The following is an 18,633-nucleotide window of genomic DNA, read 5'->3' as shown; positions in this document are numbered from 1 at the left end:
TCATGATCCACCCGCCTTGGCCTTCCAAAGCGCTGGGATTACAGGCGTGAGCCACTGCACCCGGCCCAGCATTCCAATTTCTACACATCCTTACCAACATGTTACATTTCAAGTTTTTTAAAAAATAGCCATTTTAACAGGCATAAACTGATATTTCATTATTAGTTGATTTTCATTTCCTTGGTAAATAATGCTGCTGAGCATCTTTATGTATCTGATTTGTATGTCTTCTTTGGAGAAAAATGTGTTCAACTCCTTTGCCCGTTTTTTAAAAACTTCTGCTGTTGAGTTGAAGGAGTTCCTTAAATATCTTGGAAATTATCAGATACATGATTTGAAAATATGTTCTCTCATTTCAGTTTGTCTTTTTAGTCTGTTGATTGTTTCTTTTACCATGCAGAGATTTTAATTCGATGTCATCTTACTTGTCTATTTTTGCTTTCGTTGCTTGTACTTTTGGTCTTATATTCAAAAAATCATTGCCAAGACAAATGTCAAGAAGATTTTCCTCTATGTCTTTGTCTAGAAGTTTTACATTTTCAGATGGTAACTATAATAGTCAAACTCAAAGAAGAAGAGAATACAATAGTGGTTGCTAGGGGCTGGAGAGAGGGAAAATAGAGTGCTTGTTGTTCAATGGGTACAAAGTTTTAGTTATGCTAAAAGAGTAAATTCTAGAGATCTGCTGTACAACATTTTGTTTATTGTTAACAACATGGTATTTGTGTTTCAATAAGAGGGCAGATCTATTTTGTGTTCTTAGCACAAAATAAACAGAAAACAAAAACAAAATAAAAAGGCCGGGTGCAGTGACTTACGCCTGTAATCCCAGCACTTTGGGAGGCCGAGGCGGGCTTATCACAAGGTCAGGAGTTTGAGACCACTCTGGCTAACACAGTGAAACTCCGTCTCTACTAAAAATACAAAAAAATAACCCAGGTGTGGTTGTGTGCACCTGTAGTCCCAGCTACTCAGGAGGCTGAGGCAGGAGAATGGTGTGAACCCGGGAGGTGGAGGTTGCAGTGACCCGAGATCACGCCACTGCACTCCAGCCTAGGTGACAGAGCAAGACTGCCTCTCAAAAAATAAACAAACAAATAAATAAATAAATATAAAAAAAAGAGATACAATGAAACTTTGGAAGGTGTTGAATATGTCTATTATTTTGATTGTGTTGATGGGTGTTTACATATGTACAAACTCATCAAATTTTACATAACAAAAAATGTGCATGTGTTTCACTGAAATATAATCACTACAGAAGGAACTGCACATATTATTGTCTAAAATTTGATGAGTTTGTGCAGTTTTTTAATAGTCATTATATCTCAATGAAGTTGTTTAAAAACTTCAGTGAAATAAATAAATACATAAATAAGTAAGGAACCATCTTTGTCTATTTAAGAGAAACATGAGTTCTTACATATGTGTTTATCACATGAATTATTTTAGCCCTTGAAACTCGACTGTCAGTATCCACTAACTCTTTAATTAATTGTTCAATTAAAATATATATGTATAGCAATAGGAATATTGTTAATCCATATGTCCATGGAATACAATTTTATTAACTAGAGGGCAGTGTGCATGTGCAGTTCCTTTTCCCTTTAGACTTACAGGCTCCACTTATTTTCAAAGTTATTCAGGTCAGCCCTCCTCCACCCACAAGCTCCTTCAGTGAGGTTGCCTCATACATTCATAGTAGAGTGAGATTTTCTTGTCACAGTCTGCATTCCTTCCAAATTCCTGACCTTTTAATTCATATTTTTTAAATTGTATACATTAAGGTTCACTCTTTGTGCTGTAGCTGTCTATGGGTTTCAACAATTGCATAGTGACACATATCCACAGACTAGTTGTAGTATCATACAGAATATTTTCTTCTAAAAATTATCTGTGCTTCATCCATACATCTTTCTCCTCCTCTCCTCTATTCCCTTTGAAGTTACTGATCTTTTTACTGTATCTATAGTTTTGTCTTTTCCAGAATGGCATATGGTTAGAATTATACAGTATGTAGTGTTTTCAGGTTAGCTTCTTACACTTAGAAACTTGCATGTGAGGTTCCTCCATATCTTTTCATGGCATGATAGCTAATTCTCACTTTTTTTAAATCACTGAATAGTATTCAATCATATACGTTTACCACAGTTGTTTATTAATGTATTAAAGAACATCTTCATTGCTTCTGGTTTTTTGTAATTATGAATAAAGCTTCTATAAATATTGTGTGTGGTTTATTTGCATGGACATATGTTTTGACATCAGTTGGGTAAATATGTACGAGGATGATTGCTGGAGCATATGTTAAGACTATGCCTAACGTTGTAAGACACTGGCAATCATTCTTACGAAAGAAATTTCCTGTTGATCTGCCTCCTCATCAGTATTTGGGCTGCCAATTTCTACAATGTTAGTTATTTTAATAGTTGTCTACTAATATCTCATTATTGTTTTAAGTCTCAATTTTCTGATGACAGTGATAAGTATCTTTTCATATACTTATTTACCATCTGCATATTTTCTTTGATTATGTGCCTATTCATATCTTTTGCTCATTTTTAAATTGGGTTGTTTGTTTTCCTATTGTTGAGATTTAATAATTCTTTGTATATTTTAGATATATGTTCTTTATTGCATATGAGGTTTACAAATACAGTCGGGGGGGGTCATGTTTTTATTTTGTTTTTAGTGAGTTTCAGGATGCTACCACATGACTTGGTGGACTTTGATGTTTTTGGTATTGAATCATATCAGGCAGATTTGTTTGGAAATAAAGTGTCTTTTTGAAAGCCACTATGTAGATGTAACAAACAGTTCAATATCTCAGAGTCCACGAGTTTAAAATTACACTTAGAATATTTTATTTAATAGTTTGACTTATACTTTCCTGCTTTAAAATGTATTTACTTTTTTTCCAGTTAGAATGGCAATCATTAAAAACTTAGGAAACAATAGGTGCTGGAGAGGATGTGGAGAAATAGGAACACTTTTATGCTGTTGGTGGGATTGTAAACTAGTTCAACCATTATGGAAAACAGTATGGTGATTCCTCAAGGATCTAGAACTAGAAATACCATATGACCCAGCCATCCCATTACTGGGTATATACTCAAAGGATTATAAATCATGCTGCTATAAAGACACATGCGCACGTATGTTTATTGCGGCACTATTCACAATAGCAAAGACTTGGAATCAACCCAAATGTCCATCTGTGACAGACTGGATTAAGAAAATGTGGCACATATACACCATGGAATACTATGCGGCCATAAAAAAGGATGAGTTCGTGTCCTTTGTAGGGACATGGATGCTGTTGGAAACCATCATTCTCAGCAAACTATCACAAGAACAGAAAACCAAACACTGCATATTCTCACTCATAGGTGGGAATTGAACAATGAGATCACTTGGACTCGGGAAGGGGAACATCACACACCAGGGCCTATTATGGGGAGAGGGGAGGGGGGAGGGATGGCATTGGGAGTTATACCTGATGTAAACGATGAGTTGATGGGTGCTGATGAGTTGATGGGTGCAGCACACCAACATGGCACAGGTATACATACGTAACAAACCTGCACGTTATGCACATGTACCCTAGAACTTAAAGTATAATAATAATAATGATAATAAAAATTTAGAAATTCATTAATGGTGATATCCACATATATTTAACACTTTCTAGTTGTACATGAAACTCAATTTGTATAACATATCCAAGTGCTTTTCAGAATAATCTAAAGTCTAGGACTATCTGTAAAAGCTGGTTTTGGCTTTTATAAAATTGAGAGTCACCATATATTTTAAGCAGGTTCTGAGGGAGAATTGTAGAGTGTAGGAGAATGTGACTAAGGAAGACAATATATCCTACCCTCTGAGTTGTGGTGAGTGTGGCATTTGTCGTATTGATAAAATAAAAACAATAAAGCCAAAAAAATGTATTTACTTTTTTCTACAGAGTCATAATATTTTTACTGTTTTACTCTCTTTCTATTTGGATATTTCATTGTCCAGACAACTGCAGCATCATTTTAAAGGAATATCTTTTAAATTGTGCATTGTTTCTTCTAACTATTAAATATTGCTTTATTTATGATTTATTTAAACGTTCTTGGTATGGAAGCCAGCTAAATTGAGTTCACAGATAAACAAGACTCTTGATGAGTCAGTGGCTGGATACATATATAATAACAGGTTTCTGAATTAGTTAAACCTATCACAGGTACAGTCTTACACCTGGTTTTTTAAAAAAATTTTCTTCAGATATCATTTGTTATGTGTGATTCATCAAGATTTATTGTGACAGTTCAGTCAATAATGCTTTGGGAATTTATTTAAATATATCAAGCATAGAAAAACATTCTGTTTCAATGAAAACTTTACAGAGGGAAGTAGACGTAGTGTATTTGAAAATGGAAGTCAAAATATATTTTTTCATAATATTTAAAAATCAAGTGTGATTTTTGCAGCATTATAATTAGTCAGGCATACTGATTCTTACATTGGGCTCCTCTTTTAGCTATATTAGCTTCAGAGTACCTTGACAAATCTCCCTTAATTTTTAATTTGTTATCAAATGTTGTTAAAGCAAGGATACTTTATGTAAATGTGTTAGTAATTAGTTGTGCATGATGACATGTTAGACACTAAGGGAGATTTGAAAATATAGGCAAGCCTGGAACTCTTAGGGAATTTATGCTCAATACATCTTGAGAAATAATGCTACAGATAAGAAAAAGTCAGTAAATTTTCTGGACCATAAAAATATAATAATGTATAATGTGCTTGCTGTTTTGTTAAAGTCAATAATACATGGAAAGATATTGAGAAGAAAATACTATAAGTAGAATTAACAGCTAGAGTTTTGAAGAAGATTAGATTAAAATTAAGAAAGGGTGCTATCAGTGGAACTACAGAGAAAAGAAGATATGAGAGACTTTTTAAGTATTGGTAAAATTGAGTAATTGAGTAGATAAAGGATGTGAAAGAGGATTCAAGGATATCCTGAATGAGTTGTTGTGCTAGTCACACAACTAGATAAATTAAAGTAAGTATTGACTGGTGTGCCTATTATGGATATATTCAGTCCTAGACTGATAGCACCTGATATTATAACTTTTTAAAGTGAACCTGTATAAGTGCAATTGGAGACATGAAACAGGAGCTGGGAAATGTTTAACTGTATCATTATCATCCTCATCATTATGAAGCAGGAACGTTTCACCAAGAGTAAGTTTTCCAATATGTCATTTGAAAATACTTCTTCAACTTAATTTCCTATCATTCTTTCCAGCAATCACTCAGCTTCATTACCACCTATCAATCCTTCGGTTCCATTCAAACTGCTGATTCTTGAATAAACCAGTCATTCTTGGTTTAGTATTTTTAAACTGCTATTTCCTATGCTGGGAACACTCCCCTACAAGACATTAAAATGACAGACTTCCTTCTTATTCAGGACCTCTGGTCATATATTCAGGTCAGATATGCTCTCCTCCAAAGGATGTTCATCAAGTACCATATTTAAGAAACTACCATCAGTTTCTTTGTCACTCTGTATCCCTATAACCTGCCTTTTAAAAATATTACTTGTCCTTTAAAATTTTTAAAGTATTACTTATCTTTTCATTATTGAGTTGTAGGAAATCTTTATATATAATGAATATAAATTCTTCATCATATATATTTTATATATTTTCTCAGTTCTTGGCTTATCTATTTATTTTCTTATAAGTGTCTTTTAATAAGCACTAATTTTTGGTTTTGATAAATTTGATTTTTTAAGTAATTCAATCATTCACAGTTTTGTACAAATATTATTACAGTCAATTTTAGAAAATTTTCATTCCCCCATAAGGAAATTCTCCACCTTTTATGCTTCACCCTCTTCCCTTAAAGTTCTCCATCTCTACATCAGTAGGAAACAATTATTCAGCTTCTGTCTCTACTTATCGCCTATTCTGAAAGCTTTAGTTAAATGGAATAATATAATATGTGGCCTACTATGTCTGGCTTCTTTCACTTAGCATAATGTTTTCAGGCTCCATTCATGCTGTAGCATAGATGATTGTTTTCTTTCTATTGTTGAAAATATGTTATAGTATAAATATACCAAAATTTATTTATTCACAAGGTAATGAAAATTTGTGCTGTTTCTACTATTTGCTTATTATAAATAATGCTGCTATGAACATTTGCATACAAGTTTTGGTGTCAACATATGTTTGCATTTCTTTTGGGTATATAACTAGCGGTAAAATTCTCAAATCACATGGCAATTCTATGTTTAACCATTTGAGGAATTTCCAGACTGCTTTCCAAAGTAGCTGCACCATTTTCCATTCATAACAGTAATGTCTTCCTTTCTCTTTTGAATGACACTCATCACCATTTATATATTTATGTGCATTTATATATTTATGTGTGCTGTCTCCACCACTAAAATGTTTTCTATTCTTAGCGCAGGCATTTTACATAGAATTCACAACTCTATGTTTATTACCCAAAAATGACTGATAAAAGTAACACTTGATGAATAATTAATAAATTAGAATAAACTCTGAGTTAAAATTAGGCTGCAGTATAGATCTTTGCATATATGCACGGTGGTTTATTTCTACCAATTCCACCAAAAAACAAAGAGATCAGAAACAAATATTGTGAAATGATGCCATAAATATTTGTAAAATTGCCTTGTGTTGCTTCTTTCATTTTTTAAAGGTAAGAAATACTTCTTTCATTTTTTAAAGGTAAGAAATACTTCAATTAAAATTGTTTAAAGGAATTTGTAATGCAAATGGAATACAAATGACATAGATTTAACATTTTTAAAATTTTGCTGAAATGATAGGTATTTTTCAAGTCAAAGAAGACAGATAAGAATGATTGCTGAAATGCAAGCGAAAGGGAAATGTGAGTCTGTGGGAAGGTGACTAAAGAAAGGTGGACTTAGAAAAGAGGTAATTAGGTAGAAGAAATGCATAATTTGCTATTTTACTCTTTCTTTGTAATATTAATATTAATATTTATGAGAGAATATGTGAAAGAGAGGTAAGTGTTCTGTATTGAATCTACTAAGAGAGGACCCAAGAAAGGAAAGGAAAGAAAAAAAGAAGACCTTTGAGACTTTCACTTTTTATGAACTCTTCTATGAACTTCATATGAACTATAATCCCCCTAATAGTCCTAAACTATAAGAAGTATGATGTGCATCTTAAGAAAACTGAGATTCATGAAGGGAATATAACCTTTCCAAATAGAATAAAACAGAGTAATATTTGCACTCATAACTCTGTGACTCCGGAATTCATGGACACTTCACCATACAAAGCTGCCTTCCCAAGAATTACTTTGTCTCCAGCATCATCTGGAAAGCATTCTGCCTCCAGTTGTCTTCATAATTATTCTGGTTTGCTTGGCAAGCAGCTCCTTTCTTTCTCCCTTCCGGCCTTCCTCCTTTTTCTTCTTCCTCCCTCTTTCCCTCTCTCTTTCTCTAGCTCTTCCTTTCTTTTTTAAGTTCATTTCAGTGGTTAAGAAGAGGGGGTTTGTAGTAAGACTGTTTTAAGGGCTGAATTGTGTCCTCTTTCAAATTTATATGTTAAAGTTTTAACTCCCAGTACCTCAGAATGCAACTGTATTTGAAAACAAGGCCTTTAAAGAGGTTACTAAGAATAAATGATGTCACTGGTGTTGGGTCCTAATCCAATATGACTGGTATCCTTATAAAAACAGGAGATTAGGACACATAGAGGAAAGACTGAACATCTATAAATCAAGGACAGAAGGCTCAGAAGACACCAATCTTACTGATCACCTTGGTCTCAAACTTATAGCCTCCAGGACCATGAGGAAATAACAAACTATTCATTTTTAGCCTTTGTTATGGCAGCCCTAGCCAACTAAAACAGACTATAAAAGCTTCAAATACCAGTTCTGTAACTTACTAATTATATGAATTTGACATTATGTTTACTTCCTATTTGTTCTATTTACTTATCTATAAAATGGGTATTTTACTAGAACCTACCACATAGTATTATGAGGATTAAATATAAAAGAATTAGAATGGTGACTAACTTGATAATGTTAGCTATTATAATTTTTATAAGTAATCCTTGAAAGCCTCTTGGGTACACTGTAGACACAGAAGCTCAGTATTTATAGAGCTTATTCTGCACTGAGAATGTCACGTCAGACATTTTGAAGGTCTAAAAATATAATTGAAAAATAGCACTGATTTGGAAAGAGTTTAGGGTCAAACCAAGAGACATTTTTGTTTGAATTTGGTTAAGCATAGGAGCTAAGAATTGCAAGACTCCAAGTGGTAAGCTAAAGCGTTACAGGTCTCAATGTAAAAGTCATGTTCTAAAGATTCAGATCTATTGGAGCTAAAATATTTTGGCAATTTGGCTTTGGTGGCCAGAAGAAAAAACCTCAAAAGGAATAGCAACAGATATTGACAAAAATGAAATTTATGGGATAAAAAGAAAAAAGAGCAAGAAACTCACATAGAATTAAAGAGAGTAATAGGATTATACCATACCATTAAATTTCCAGTTCATCATCTTGGGAAAGGCATGATACCACTGGTAGGCAGTTATCGATCTATTTTATCACTAGTTTTGGGGTATACACATTATTTTATAATCTTTAAGTGAATCTAGAAAAAAAATTATGGTGCTAACATGTATACTGAAAGCATGGTACTTATATAAAGTTTCTAGTTCAGATTTTCCTCTATTACACAGTGTTGAATTTTTTTCTTTTTTAAAGTTTTACTATTAATCTCTAAGCTCACTGAGTACTTTGCCACGTCTAAAAGAAGGAAATTTCATTTTAACTGCTGATTTATGGTGTACCAGTGGAAGACAGGAGAGACAAAGCCTGACAACCAGAAAAGAAAAAAAATAAATTGAAGAATCTTTCTAATTTTCTGCTCAGCAGTGGCTAATGTTGTTGCCCTCTTCTTGTTGATTACTTCCATCCACTCAATTTGGCTGATCTCCAGGGGGCCTACCCTTCTGTCCACTAAAACCTGGCAGTCTGTTTTTTTTGTTGTGGTTTTTTGTTTTATCTTTAACTGATGTGCTTTCATTTTGTTTTATTTTATTTTGGTTGTTTTTCATTTTGGGTGAGTTTACAGCACACTGATACCAAAGAAAATGAATAAAGAAAGAAAACATTAGAATAAAACTATGGTGGAGGAGAAGGGGGACAACAAACTGTACAGGAATTCTGATAGTTTTCTATTTCCTTTTCTTGAAGTTTACTTTTTGTAAGTAGTATTCTCAATTGTAAATCAACAAATATTGACAATAACTAGGATCTGCAAATGGATTTTTGTTACTAAACGTTCTTTACTAGATTTCCAACTGTATTTCCCCAATGGAGAACTTGCATAATCTCAGGGAGAGGTTTGAGAGCCAGATTTTTCTCAGAAGAACAGTATTTCCTGAATAAATACATTGTGGGAATGCAAATATTTGGGCAATTTCCCAAGGGAGGTCTAAGGTTGTGTAACTGTACATTTGTCACATACCAAATTCTAACACGTCGGCACGGAGCCTGCTTTATCTCTTTATTAATGTCCCTGCTGGGTCCCACATTTTGGGGATGTTGAGTCATCACTGTAAAGATTATTTTGGCATTAAATTTCTTTATATATGACATAAAATTAAAAAGATAAAATTTCGTAAATTTGGCTATATGGTGAATATATACCACATTTATTTAAAGCAATAATATTAGAAGTGCAAAGATGTATCATTATAAAACATCATTTTTTATAAAGATTTACTATTTTCACAGTGGTTTCTTATCCGTTAGATTACATATTGACAGTAATACTGTGCAAGTATGTTGAATAGTGCTATGCAGGTACATTGAATTTATCTTAGAGCTACATAATACATTTTTCAGCATGATATGACTAGATGGCTAGTAAGTGACAAAGGCAGACCTAGAACCTGGGCTACATTATCCCAGAGCATCCTGAAAATGAACAAAATATATGAAATGGAGGCCAAACCCCAACCCAGGAAAATATAATAAAGAAATATATTAATTACTTAAATTTGTCTATATTTATTTTTAAATACATTACCTTAATTCAACTTGAAGAAGATGTTTGGAACTGTCACAAAGCAAACTACAGGATAAAACCTGGTTTCTCTGATTTGTTAATTCTACAAATAGAACTCATTAACCAATATATATTTTTACCTTGATCATTATTATAATTTTTGATTCAGTGAGTTGTCTAAATGTTTTCTATTTCTAAATTAAATTGTAAATTTCATTTATATTTATTATCATAAAATACTTCTACATCACTCTATCCACATATATGTAGGAATCTGGGTTTCAGCTCAAACCCTAATTAACCTCATTAGAGAAGGGCACAGGTCAGAAAGCTTAGAAAGCTGGAGAATTGCCTCTCATACCTGGGAATAGGGCACAGAAGTTCACCCAACAGTCAAACCCTGAATGAATGGATTAGTGCAAGCCTAAACAAGGGAATGTCTAAAGAGATGCTTGAAGATCTGTTAAGTATTATATTTACTTTCCCTTCAAATTTGAAAGGAAATACAAAGCATTTAATACCAGTTTTTTAAAAAAATCCTGGGTAAAGAGTTGAAAAGAGCAAACCCTGTTTTATTTCAGCCTCCTTTCAAGCATGTCATTACAGTCAATTCAATTATCTGGGACTAAGTGTTATATGTAGATTAAGTCTGTTTAGATTTGCTCTGTAGATGCCATTTTATTACTATAGGGAGGTTAAATTACAGTTTGTCCTTCTAATTATAACAATCATAATGCAAATAGCAGTTTCTACTGTCGAATCTTTATTATTATTTTGCTTTTCTCATTTGTATCTCATACTCACCTTAAGAGAATGTTATCTTATGCTCATTTTATAAAGGTAAGAAACAACGGTTCAAAATAACAAAATAAATTGTCCAAAAAACAGCTTGGAAGTGGCAGTGTAAGTATATCTGACCTCGAAGCAAATGCCTTTAATCACTGCTCTATGCTATCAGATATTTTAAGATAGTGTTGGTAAAAAAAAAAAAAAATAGTAAAAATCATATTTAAACACTGATGTATCGATTGAGTAGTGTGACTCATTTTTTTTTTTTTTTTTTTGAGACAGAGTCTCGCTCTGTCACCCAGGCTGGAGTGCAGTGGCCGGATCTCAGCTCACTGCAAGCTCCGCCTCCCGGGTTTAAGCCATTCTCCTGCCTCAGCCTCCCGAGTAGCTGGGGCTACAGGTGCCCGCCACCTCGCCCGGCTAGTTTTTTGTAGTTTTTAGTAGAGACGGGGTTTCACCGTGTTAGCCAGGAAGGTCTCGATCTCCTGACCTCGTGATCTGCCCGTCTCGGCCTCCCAAAGTGCTGGGATTAGAGGCTTGAGCCACCGTGCCCGGCCAGTGTGACTCATTTTAATAAAAATGGTAAGAATTTGAAAAAGGCAGTAAATATTTGATACAGGCAGTCACCATCTTATAATGGAGTCATATTCCAAACTCTGTTGGTAGGACTAGTGTTTTGGAACTCTGAACATACAATATTATAAATGAAGTTTATGTTGATAGTTAACTGGTAAAAACAAACATGAATAAAAAAAGCCTCAGTGCATAATAGTCCAGATTTGAAGTTTAGCAAGAATGCTGCATTAGACCCAGTTCAAGGTGGCTTTTATTTGCTATCACTTCCAAACAGCCAACAAGTCTTAGAATGGATCTTCACCAGGTAAGTGAGGCTCTCAGGAGCTATCTTAGTCTATTAGGGCTGCTATAACAAAATATTACAGACTGTGTGGCTTAAACAACAGAAATTTGTATCTCACAGTTCTGAAGGCTAGGAAATCCAAGATCAAGGTGCTGGCCCAGTGGTTCCTGGTGAGGGCTCTCTCTTGGCTTGCCACTGGTGGCTGCTTTCTCACTATGTCCTCACATGGCCTTTCCTGTCCTGTGTGCACATGGAGAGAAAGAAAGAGATATCTCTTCTATAAGGCCTTCTTTAAGGCCAACTTACTGTCTCATTTATGCTAATTACCCCCAAAGCCTTACCTTCAAATAAAGTCACATTGCGGGTTAGGTCTCCAACATTTTGGGGAAACACAATTCAGAGCAGGAACATTCCTAGTGTTTCAAGGAAGTGTCTCTAACTTGGTTGCAAATTTGTCTCGGAAGCGGGGGTCACTGCCTTTCTATCAGTAGGCTGAAGCTGAAGATACGTCAGCCCTAGAGTGTACTTTCTAATGTGCAATTCAATTCTTTCCTTTCCGCATAGCTACAGACTTTCATTCTCTGTTTCTTGTGGCATTCTTAACCTTTAGGCAGGACTGGTCATACCAATCACATTTCTATTGAAAATATAGCAATCGCCAACTTCTTATGTTGTACATTTTATGATAATTTGCCCAAATTATGGTGTTTGTTTATTCATTTATGGTTGTTTCTTAAGAGCAAATAACTGGTCTGGGAAAGTGACTGTTTTCTAGAAGTATTCTCCAGTGAGAAAGTGTATTTTTTGCTCACAATAAGAAGGAAAGACTTGGCAGGGAAAACAGATCCTCACGTCGAATTCCTTCTCTACCCTTATTTCTCAACTGTAATTGCAAATCACATGTAAGAGAGCAGAAGGCACTGCCCTGGAGGTCAATTCTTGTAACCTGAAATTGAGTAATATATTTGTTTTCTGATTCAGTTAGTTGTGCAGACTAACTATGAAAGTACCCAGAAGGCTTATTTTGAAATCGGAGATCTTTTTCAGAACTGTGCATAATAAAATTCATATACTAAACATTCGAAGGGCCCCAATCTAAATATGTAATATTTACCACAAGATTTTAGGAAAATAATCAGTTATTATTACGAATATGAAAAAAGGTGGAAAGACATTTCCAATGGCAGCAGTGAGAAAACCTGATAAATCTGACCCATATTGTCAACATTATGTCTTCACTTTTGGCATCGTCCCCTGACTTAATCACATGAATGGAATGGAAATACTGCTTCTATACAAAATCTCTACTCAAATCGTGTCTTTCAGAGCATAAAATAGGTTCCTTCCTATGCTTTTTAAACTACTGTACCTCTTCCTGTGTTACACATTATATATTTATTTGCTTACTCTGTCTTTTCTCTCAAATGTAAGCTCTTTAAATATGGGAATCATGTTTGTTCTTTCTGGTACCTACTGGAACTCAATGGATATTTGTGGAATAAATCTTTTATGAATTAAAAATTGAGTAAAAATTGTTTTATTTTGTATTTTTTAACAGAAAATAAAAGGTCACTGGAGAAATTTAAAACAAATACATAAGATAAAGTTATTTTAAATGGTATGAATAAAAGTGAATATAATGGGTAATGGGCCTCAAGTATAAACTAATCCTTCATTAGAGAAGACAATTACTACTTAGCTAATCATTTTTTCCTTTCTTCACCTTTGTTTCTCACAAAACCTGTCCATATTCTGTACTCAAAAAATGTATTCTCAAAACTCCTAATAAATGGATAGTAATGGAGTCACAGCAGCATCCAGCCACAACTGACTTGCCAAGGAGTCAATACCTTTACAGATTCGGGCTAACTGCTGTCTGTAGAAAGGTGTGTGGTATAGAGTTCTACAGAGGGCCAATACTAGAGAGGCTGCTACAGTAAACTTAGCTATTTATATTTTAGTTTCAGGCTTAGCTCATGACTGTAGAGTCTCTAAAATACTCTGTATTCTACCAAAGAATTCCAAATTGTGCTTTCAAGGTCTTATTATGTAAGATGTTTATTGTGTCTGAATGAATTCAGTCTCACAATGAATCATTAAAATGTGATGTATTTTATCAGCACCTTATTGATGTAATAGTTTCTTTTTACAGTTATTACAAAAGTGTCAATAACAAAAATATTCACAGAAATTTTTCTGTGTATTTTGCAACCATTTGACTATAAATAAATTTTCATAGTTTCAATTTTTCTATTTAAAAATATCTATAGCATATTCCTCTTTTGATATGATTTATATGACCATGATAAGCTTACAAGTTCTATGTCAACCAAAAGTTTTATTTTTCCTCGTCTTTGCAATGGGAAAAATTTAAAAAGGTTTACCAATGCAATCACCTAGAAATTGACTATTTTATTTATGTTTGATGCCATTTACAAAAATAAAAACTAGTTTATTTTTCATCTAAGTGACACATTGACATGTCTAAGACAACATTCTACTTGATATTATTAAAATTGTATTCATTATGGTCAAATAAAATTTTGCTATGACCATTTATAATACACTTAAATATTTTCTTCCAAAGGTAGAAAAGATTGAGAGAATGAAGATTTCTTACCAATTGCTTTTATTTAATTTTTTTCAAAATTGGAGTATTCTATTTATTTTTAGCTACATATTTAACTATTCTATTCTTTTAGCATTTAAAATATTAAAACTGTCTTTTTAAATTGGAAGAGTAATACATGTGTATTTTTCCAAATCATAAAATATAAAGCAGAATAAAGAAAATATAGAATAAGCATCAATCTACTTATTCAGAAACAACCTTTGATTGTATATGATTTCTTATGCATATTAATATGTACAAGTGTGTGTATACATGTGATCATATTTATACGAACATATGTGAATCATCATTGCACATATATTGTTTAGTAACCTCCTTTGTCATCGAATGAGATGATATTGATAACTTTTGAGTTGTAGGCAAGATGGCTGAATAGAAACAGCTCTGGTCTGCAGCTTCCAGTGAGATCAATGCAGAAGGCAGGTGATTTCTGCATTTCCAACTGAGGTACCCAGCTCATCTCATTGGGATTGGTTAGACAGTGGGTGTAACCCACAGAGGGTGAGCTGAAGCAGGGTGGGGCACTGCCTCACCTGGGAAGCACGAGGGGTCAGGGAACTTCCTCCCCTAGCCAAGGGAAGCCATGAGGGACTATGCCATGAAGAACAGTGCATTCTGGCCCAGATACAACGCTTTCTCCACGGTCTTTGCAACCCGCAGACCAGGAGATTCCGTCGTGTGCCTATGCCACTGGGGCCCTGGGTTTCAAGAACAAAACTGGGCAGTCACCTAGCTAGCTGCGGGAGTTTTCTTTTCTGCTGTGGGAGTCTGGAATGTCAGTGAGACAGAACCCTCATCCCCTGGAAAGGGGGCTTAAGCCAGGGAGCCAAGTGGTCTAGCTGAGTGGATAGCAGCCCCATGGAACCCACTAAGCTAAGATCCACTGGCTTGAAATTCTCGCTGCCAGCACAGCAGTCGGAAGTCCACCTGGGATTCTCCAGCTTGGTCGGGGAAGGGGCATCCACCATTACAGGCTTGAGTAGCTGGTTTTCCCTTTACAGTGTAAACAAAGCCTCAGGGAAGTTCTAACTGGGTGGAGCCCAACAGAGCTCCACAAACCCACTGTAGGCAGACTGCATCTCTAGATTCTTCCTCTCTGGGCAGGGCATCTCTGAAAGAAAAACAGTAGCCCCAGTTAGGGGCTTATAGATCAAAATTCCATCTCCCTGGGACAGAGCACCTGGGGAAGGGGTGGATGTGGGCGCAGCTTCAGCAGACTTAAACATTCGTGCCTGCGGGCTCGGGAGAGAGCAGCAGATCTCCCAGCACAGTGTTTGAGCTCTACTAAGGGATAGACTGCCTCTTCAAGTGGGTTCCTGACCCCCGTGCCTCCTGACTGGGAGACACCTCGCAGCAAAGGTCAACAGACACCTCATACAGGAGAGCTCCAGCTGGCATATGGTGGGTGCCCCTCTGGGATGAAGCTTCCAGACGAAGGAACAGGCAGCAATCTTAGCTGTTCTACAACCTCCACTGGTGATACCCAGGAAAACAGGGTCTGGAGTGGACTGCAAGCAAACTCCAGCAGACCTGCAGCCAAGGGGCCTGACTGTAAAAAGGAAAACTAACATAAAGGAATAGCATTAACATCAACAAACAGGACATCCACACAGAAACCCCAGAAACTCATATGAAGGTCACCAACATCAAAGACCAAAGGTACATAAATCCACAAAGATGAGGAAAAATCAGTGCAAAAAGGCTGGAAATTCCAAAAACCAGAACACCTCTTCTCCTCCAAAGTATTGCAACTCCTTGCCAGCAAGGGAACAAAACTGGATGAAGAATGAGTTTGATGAATTGACAGAAGTAGGCTTCAGAAGGTGGATAATAGCAAACTCCTCCAAGCTAAGGGAGCATGTTCTAACCAAATGCAAGGAAGCAAAGAACCTTAAAAAAGGTTATAGAAATTGCTAACTAGAATAACCAGTTTAGAGAAGAACATAAATGACCTGATGGAGCTGAAAAACACAGCATGAGAACTTTGTGAAGCATACAAAAGTATCATAGGTGAAAGTATTGAGCAGAGGAAAGGATATCAGAGATTGAAGATCAACTTAAGGAAATAAAGCATGAAGACAAGATTAGAGAAAAAAGAACTAAAAGGAATGAACAAAGGCTCCAAGAAATATGACATTATATGAAAAGACCAAACCCACATTTGATTAGTGTACCTGAAAATGACTGGGAGAATGGAAAGAAGTTGGAAACTACTCTTCAGGATCTTATCCAGGAGAACTTCCCAACCTAGCAAGACAGGCCAACATTCAAATTCAGGAAGTACAGAGAACACCACAAACATACTCCTTGAGAAGAGCAACCCAAAGACACATAATCATCAGATGCAACAAGGTTGAAATGAAGGAAAAAATGTTAAGAGCATCCAGAGAAAAAGGTTGGGATTCCCATAAAGGGAAGCCCATCAGATTAACAGTGGATTTCTCTGCAGAAACCCTACAAGCCAGAAGAGAGTGGGGGCCAATATTCCACATTCTTAAAGAAAAGAATTTTCAAGCCAGAATTTCAGATCAAGCAAAACTAAGCTTCATAAGTGAAGGATAAATTAAATATTTTACAGACAAGCAAATGCTGAGAGATTTTGTCACCACCAGGCCTGCCTTACAAGAGCTCCTGAAGGAGGAACTAAATATGGAAAGAAACAACCAGTACCTGCCATGCAAAAACATACCAAATTGTAAAGACCATTGACACTATAAAGAAACTGCATCAATTAATAGGCAAAATAACCAGCTAACATCATAATGACAGGATCAAATTCACACATAGCAATATTAACTGTAAATGTAAGTGGGTTAAATGCCCCAGTTAAAAGACACAGACCGGCAAATTGGATAAAGAGTCAAAACCCACTGGTGTGCTGTATTCAGGAGATCCATGTCATGTGCAAAAACACACATTGGCTGAAAACAAAGGGAGAGAGGAATATTGACCAAGCAAATGGAAAGCAAAAAAAAAAAAAAAAAAAAAAAAAAAATCAGGGGTTGCAATGCTAGTCTCTAATAAAACAGACTTTAAACCAACAAAGACCAAAATAGTCAAAGATGGGCATTACATAATGGTAAAGGGATCAATGCAACAAGAAGAACTAAACTATCCTAAATATATATGCACCTGATACAGGAGCACCCAGATTCATAAAGCAAGTTCTTAGAGACCCACAAAGAAATTTAGACTCCCACATAATAATAGTGGGAGACTTTAACACCCCGCTGTCAATATTAGACAGATCAATGAGACAGAAGGTTAACAAGGATATCCAGTACCTGAACTCAGCTCTGCAACAAGCAGACCTAATAGACATCTACAGAATTCTCAACCCCAAATCAACAGAATGTACATTCTTCTCAGCACTACATCACAATTACTCTAAAATTTACCACATAATTGGAAGTAAAACACTCCTCAGCAAATGCAAAAGAATGGAAATCATAACAGTCTCTCAGACCATAGTGCAATCAACTTAGAACTCAGGATTAAGAAACTCACTTAAAACCATACAACTATATGGAAACTGACCAACCAGCTCCTGAAGGACTACTGAGTAAATAACAAAATTAAGGCAGAAATAAATAAGTTATTTGAAACCAATGAGAACAAAGACACAACATACCAAAATTTCTGGGACACAGCTAATGCAGTGTTTAGAGAGAAATTTATAGCACTGAATGCCCATAAGAGAAAGTGGGAATGATCTAAAGTCGACAACCAAACATCACAATTAAAAGAACTAGAGAATCCAGAGCAAACAAATTCAAAAGCTAGCAGAAGACAAGAAATAACTAAGATCAGAGCAGAAATGAAGGAGACAGAGACAGGAAAATCTCTTCAAAAAAATCACTGAATCCAGGAGCTGGTTTTTTGAAAAGATTAACAAAGTAGATAGACCGCTAGCCAGACTAATGAAGAAGAAAAGGGAGAAGAATCAAATAGACACAATACAAAATGATAAAGGGGATATCACGACTAATCCCACAGAAACATAAACTACCATCAAAGAATACTATAAAAATCTCTATGCAAATCAACTAGAAAATCTAGGAGAAATGGATAAATTCCTGGACATGTACAACCTCCCAAGCCTAAACCAGGAAGAAGACGAATGCCTGAATAGACCAATAACAAGTTCTGAAATTGAGGCAGTAATCAATAGACTACCAACCATAAAAAGCCCAGGACCAAAGAAATTCATAGCCGAATTCTACCAGAGGTACAAAGAGTAGCTGGTACTATTCCTTCTGAAACTAT

The 18,633-nt window shown here is 35.3% G+C and overlaps 1 protein-coding gene across 5 annotated transcripts in view; it reads right to left on the bottom strand.

Moving 5' to 3' along the window:
- The window catches only part of TFPI (tissue factor pathway inhibitor), a 102,054-nt gene that overhangs the window by 64,874 nt on the left and 18,547 nt on the right, over nt 1-18,633 (bottom strand). The window contains exon 2 of one of the 5 annotated variants that reach the window (XM_033230917.1): nt 11,854-11,975. The exons of 3 other annotated variants lie outside the window; for them this stretch is intronic. The gene's annotated coding sequence lies outside the window, so the exon portion shown is untranslated. Of the gene's footprint in view, nt 1-9,544; nt 9,615-11,853; nt 11,976-18,633 lie in introns of those variants that run through there. One more of the 5 variants, XM_033230918.1, reaches the window with a different exon arrangement.

The sequence above is a fragment of the Trachypithecus francoisi genome, unplaced genomic scaffold, assembly GCF_009764315.1.
Source record: "Trachypithecus francoisi isolate TF-2019V2 unplaced genomic scaffold, Tfra_2.0 Lachesis_group13, whole genome shotgun sequence".
Taxonomy (NCBI): Eukaryota; Metazoa; Chordata; class Mammalia; order Primates; family Cercopithecidae; genus Trachypithecus; species Trachypithecus francoisi.
Note: the sequence above shows the minus strand (reverse complement) of the source record. Positions and strands in the feature narration are given on the sequence as shown.